We start from the raw sequence: 6,000 nt of genomic DNA, 5'->3' as shown, positions 1-6,000 counted from the left end.
CTGAAATTCTGTTCGTCACTGTGAAGCATGATGAAACTTTTTGGTGGTGATTTTGGGTGAGGTGCAAAATGGTCTTCTGATCCACTGTTTATCCAGCTCTCATACAGATAAACAAGAATTTCCGTGTTTGAATAAGTCATTGGAGAATTGTGAAATACGATTCAAGACGTTTACAGATGAAGGTCCTGTGTGAGGAATATAAAAAGGACAGTTTGTAATTTGACTTATATGTTAATAATTTTATTATTTAAAAACTGTGTACTAAAATATGTTGTGTTGCTGATTGCTATATGTGCCAGCGACAAGAGAGAAAAACCCCACCAACCTTCTTACCAGTGGTCAGTCTAATCTTACAGGAGTCAGATAGATCCAATCAGATTCCATTGTATCAGTTAGAGGCCAGTGAAACAACCCCGGAAATCATAACAGCCATTGTGAGTTCAAAGGTCACTCCCCATGTCATCCCACATCATAACCCCAGTCTAAACCCCCAGACAGAACCCCTGTGAATGCTTGGGGAACCTGATAATTTTTGGGTCACCAGTCCTACAGTATGTCTCTTTTGAAATCTTCAATCCCAGCATTCCAAAGGAAATGAGATTGTGTGTGGGGAGGTGGGGAGAGGGGGGGGGGTGTGGAATTTGGAATTCTCTCTATTTTCTTATTGTGTTTTTGTGGGGGGTCTTCAATTTGCCTTGGAAACAAAGGGGAAGGTCCCTGGATCATGGTCACAGGACAACACTATCTGACTGACCTCTGGTGGGATTTAGTACCCCGAGAACACAATTGGGAAAGGGGGGTGGGGGGGTGGTGTGGAATGGGGGGGGGGGGGGGGGGGGGGGGGGTTGTAATGGAGAGAGAGGTAAGAAAAAAAAAAAAAGAAGAAGAAGAAGAAAGTTCCGGAAGCCTTGCCCAGCACCTCATTCGTCCCCAGATGAGCACCACCCTCAGCTGAGTTGTTTTTCTCACCAGCATCACCTTGACGACTGGTCACAGTACCGCAACAACTCTTCCCTCTGTCTCCTGTTTAACAGTCTGTGGCTGGTCATTAGCAAACTGCATTAAGATGTCAAGGGAAGTTAGGGTGCAAAATGTGGCACGAATTCACATTATTTCTCAAACTTTCTACCATTATGTTCTTTACCTATGACAAAAAAATGTTGGTAATAAAATAGACAATATCAAGTCTACAATCAAGATCAGTAGCCCTTATTAACTAATAAAAAAAAACAAATAAAAAATGACATCACTTGGTTGAGCAGACCATTAGACAATAAATGATCAATGGCCAAATGAATTTGTTGGGGTTTTTTTTAAAAAAAAAAAACCTCTGTATGTACATTGTGACTAGATACTGAACTCCGTGTTTATATCATGTAACATATCCCACTTTGCTCTGCAGTCGATAAGGCACACCCTCTTATGAGCCCATGAACTGTTGTGTCCAAGCAACTCATAGCAATGTGTATTGGCGTGACCTTTGAACCCAATTATAAATCATCTACAATGTGAATGCAGAGAGAGGCTAAGACCACCCTTGAATGCCAAACAATGTTTTTAGAAAAATGTGCAAACGTGGGACCGGACACTAAAGTTGCGGGAGGAACTCGTCCCCATAACTCGTGGCTAATGCTATTGCGTTCCCGGTCCCCCCCCCCCCCGCCCCCCTTGCATTGTGCACCAGGTTCTCACGGATGTATCCAGGTAACTAGAATCTTCACCGAGGCCCAGTGGTGTTGACCGAGCCCCTTCTTTTTATGCCAGATGTGGTTTATTGGACGTGCGTAAATCTCTCCTTCTTTTCACACGGGACATCTTTGCGATCTGAGTGCCACATAATTGCCGTTGTAGCGCCGTTCTGCTAACTGTAGTCCCGTTATGTATCTCTTAGCAAAATGCAACACTTACCATTTCCACATGCAGAGCAACAGGCAATATGTAATTTGAATGCGTCACCTGCGGCTGGACTTTGGACCACAGCCTATGAATGGCCTCAGCAGGAATGGAATCTCTGCTACACGGCTCGCAGGCGACCGGGAAAATAAATTTGCAGTGTGGCACGTAATTGCTGTTGGTATTTGGTCAGGGCTGTTTGGAGTGGGCGGCAGGGGCATCGTGGGTAAATTTAACTCCGAAGCGGCGCTGACTCTGTGTGAACAGGGGGGAACCGGGGGGGGGGGTTACTGCCCGAGGACGGGCCATCAGCGAAAGGTGCCGTTTCCTAACGGATCATCTTAAAACGACGTTGGCAAACACGGGGCGCATAATGGGGGACCCCGCCTTCCCACCAGCCTCCCCCCTTGAGTGCGACCCTGTGAGGTTCTCAAACAAGCCAGATTTTTTTTTTAATGCAAGATTTCCCAAGGCTCAGGGGAGAAAGGGGTGCTCATGTAACCCTTCTTCTTAACGGCGGGCGTTACACTGGGAACAGGACCCCCCTGCGGAGCCAGGACAAACATGACCCAGCGCTTACACAATCGCCGCTGTGGGTATTTACGTGCTAACCTCAGCTGCCACAAACTTTAAACAGTGTGTGTGTGCGTGTGTGTGTGTGTGAGAGAGAGAGAATGTGTTTGAGTGTACGTGTGTGTGTGTGTGCATGTATGTGTGAGCGTGTGTGTGTGTGTGAGTGTGTGTGTGTGTGCATGCATCTGTGTGTGAATGTGTGTGTGTGTGTGTGTGTGTGATTTTGGCAGTTTCAGGCACTCAGGGAGAGCTCTCTTTCTAAGAGCAGCAGGAGCTCGGGGAAAATCTATGGAAGATATTAAATCTACTGAAGCTGGGACATGGCAATCATTTCCAAGAGCAATATTTGGCAGAAAGTGACTTTGTCTGAGATCTCATGGGAATGGCATACCTCCACGGGGGGGGGGGGGGGGGGTTGGTGGAGGGGGGCTAATCTCTGCCTGGAGCAGTGTGCCCTCTGCTAAGCCATCCACCTTATTGAGCTGCACCTGATCCCCCCCCCCACCCCACCCCACCTCTCTCTCTCTCACTCTCCCCCTCTTCTCTGAATCCACCCTTGTTCATGTGGTGTAATGCTTGCCACATGACTGTGCTTTATAATGTGTCTGTCCATCTGTCTATCTACAAATATGAAATGTATGAGGAAGTGAGTACCCCTTTTCAGACGCATCATTGATTTCAATACTAAATCAATTCACTGAATCTAAGTTCATGACAGTAAAGACCACTGCAAATGTTTTGTTATCATCATCGTCATCATCACCACCACCACCATCATCACTACCATCATAGTGATCATCATTGCCATCATCATCATCATCATCATCATCATCATCGTTATCATCACCATCATCATAATCATCATCATCGATCTTCATTATCTCCATTAAAAAAGACAAAGCAGAAGAAAAGGAAATGGCACAAAAAGTTCTTCCGTTATATTTTACTGAGCACTTTGTCAAATGGTCCCATTTTTTTTTTCTTATCTCCGAGATTGTAATTGCATTGGAAATCACGGCCTGCAAACCCAGACCGAGCAGGCGTGATGAAATACAAGGCTTTTTTCTGTTTATTTATTCAGCCATATATATATATATATATACTGTAGATTTCACTTTGCAACCTTTCAAACCATTAGTGAAATTTATCACTGCAGAATGCTGCAATAACTCTCTCAGCAGGTCAGAACTCGCCAAGTGCTAAATTTCCCAACGTGTCAAGACCTGAAAACACCAAGGCCTGATAAATCCACAGCTGATTCTTCTTTTCCCAGCAAAAGCTGCAAACGCAAATACGCTTCCTATTTTTAATCTTTTGGAAATGTGTGCGTGTGTGCCCATGTGTCTGTGTATGCAAGTGTGTGTGTGTGTGTGTGTGCGTGTGCATGTTTCTGTGTATTTGTCTGTGTAAGTGTATGCAAGTGTGTGTGTGTGTGTGTGTGTGTGTGTGTGTGCAAGCATGCATGTGTGTGCTGTAATTTTTACTAGTGTCTTTAAACCCGCTTACAACTAATTATCAACCCATTGCTTTCTGGGCAGGACAACAAATATCGGTTTTTACAGTCTAATGTTGCTGTAGATCTTTGTCTCTGTCCATCCCTTTATCATCTTGCTTGGCTGCGGGTTCTGGTGTACCAGGAAACAGGAAATGGACAAAGTCGTCCTCTTGTCACCACGGCGATACATTGTGAGATGGACGTTTGGAGGTTCCCATGGTCAGAGTTCTTTAAGGATGCTGATGTCACCCTTTTAGAGCCCCCTCCCACACACACACACATACACACACATGCAGCACCCACACACACACACGCACGCACATGCACACACACACGCACATGCATAATCCCACCATCGTCAGGTGACCCTTAGTGAAAGCCTGCAGACAGATTCATCAACCTGGACACTTAGTTCAAGAAAGGTTATCTGATACTAACAGGTTCACTGACAAAAACAAATGAAAGAGGTTAGTATGTTCACAGATATTTTACTTAAAATTCATGTATATATTAATATTATTTACGATAACGGTAGAGTGAAATTTGCTATTCTTACTTAAGGCAGGCATTTGGATTTGAGATCAAAAGATGAATATAAGACAAAAGCACAGACAATCAACTTTTATTTCATGGTATTCGTATGCGTATATGTTTTACCATTTATGACATTACACATAATTTCATGGGATTTTTGGTATGTACAGTACAATGGGATATGTATATTACATTCTATTCCAAAATTAAAGATAAATGCTTTATCACAAGATACGCCTCTCTGGCTTCCTGTATTTCTGTATGCAGACCTCTCCAGGTTTTTGATTTGAATCCAAAGCTAACCTGAGGTGATAACAAGCTGTGGCCTCTGGCAGCCTGTACAAACTGAGTACGCAGTAACATCCACTTTTGTACAACACCCTGGGGCAATGGACCATGAATTGGGGAATTTAAAGAATTAACAGCGATATGCTGAATTTGTTGGGGGGGGGGGGGGGGGGGGGGGATGTAACAGATGGCACAAGGCAAGAGTGTGCCGCCCAAAAACAAAAAAACTCACTCTCCCCGTGTCAGATACTTGCCAAACCATGATGGATGATAAGCCTGATTGCAAAAGGGGTGGCTCCGCTTGGGGAAAAAAAGAAAATAAAAGAAAAGAAAAATTCCTGTCAATCAAACAAACGGCTGCATTTCTTCATCGACGGCTTGAGCACATTTGCGCTTCGAGGGCACGTGTGCTGCAGTTCAGCGTCTCCCGATGACCCTCCCGAAATATAAGGACACTTTGTCGTTAGTTTGGTATTCATCTGGTGTTTTTGTACCAAGTAGATACACTGTCAGAAAAAGTTGGGTTGTCTTCATAGAACTCTTCATTTTTATTTTTATTTTGTTATTATGTTTATTTTTGGAGGGTAGCTTAAATTGAAAAGAATGTAGGATAGGCATATATAAGCATTATGCTTCTGCCTGTGCCTTTTCAGTCAGTACCTAATACATAGATTGTTGAATTGTTTATACTGTCTAGACTGTTTATATTTATTGTATTGTGTGTGATGACTGAATAAAAAATACTACTACTACTAAATACTACTACTACTTCATAGTTCGTTATGGAACCCTCTATGGTAGGTGGTAAACGTGTGAAAAGCTACACGACTGAACAATTTTGTCTGACAAAGAACCCTTGAACTAACCAGGGTTCCTCTAAGGAGACACAAGAGGAGCCTTCTTGGAACCCTTTCTTTTCTCTGAAAGGGCACCATTGCCAGGACCAAAAAATCGTTTTTATAAACAATTCCTTTAGTAAGTAGATATTTGCTGCTAAAGTTCTGATTAAGTACTCTGCTCGGGGCTGTAAGTACTATTGATGACACGAAGGTCACGTCCTCTGTACTTTTTTTATGGCCACTTACAAAGCCTATATTTCATTTCGAACTTTAGTGAGAACATCAGCTGTGATTCATTCAGGAGTGGAATGAATGGTCTTTAATATTTCTTCATATTTAAGCCTAATCTAGAGGCATACTTACAGCATTTATGCCATA

This window comes from Anguilla anguilla, chromosome 13 (genome assembly GCF_013347855.1).
Source record: "Anguilla anguilla isolate fAngAng1 chromosome 13, fAngAng1.pri, whole genome shotgun sequence".
Lineage (NCBI taxonomy): Eukaryota > Metazoa > Chordata > Actinopteri > Anguilliformes > Anguillidae > Anguilla > Anguilla anguilla.
The sequence above is the reverse complement of the archived record's forward strand: the minus strand, read 5'-3'. Positions refer to the sequence as shown.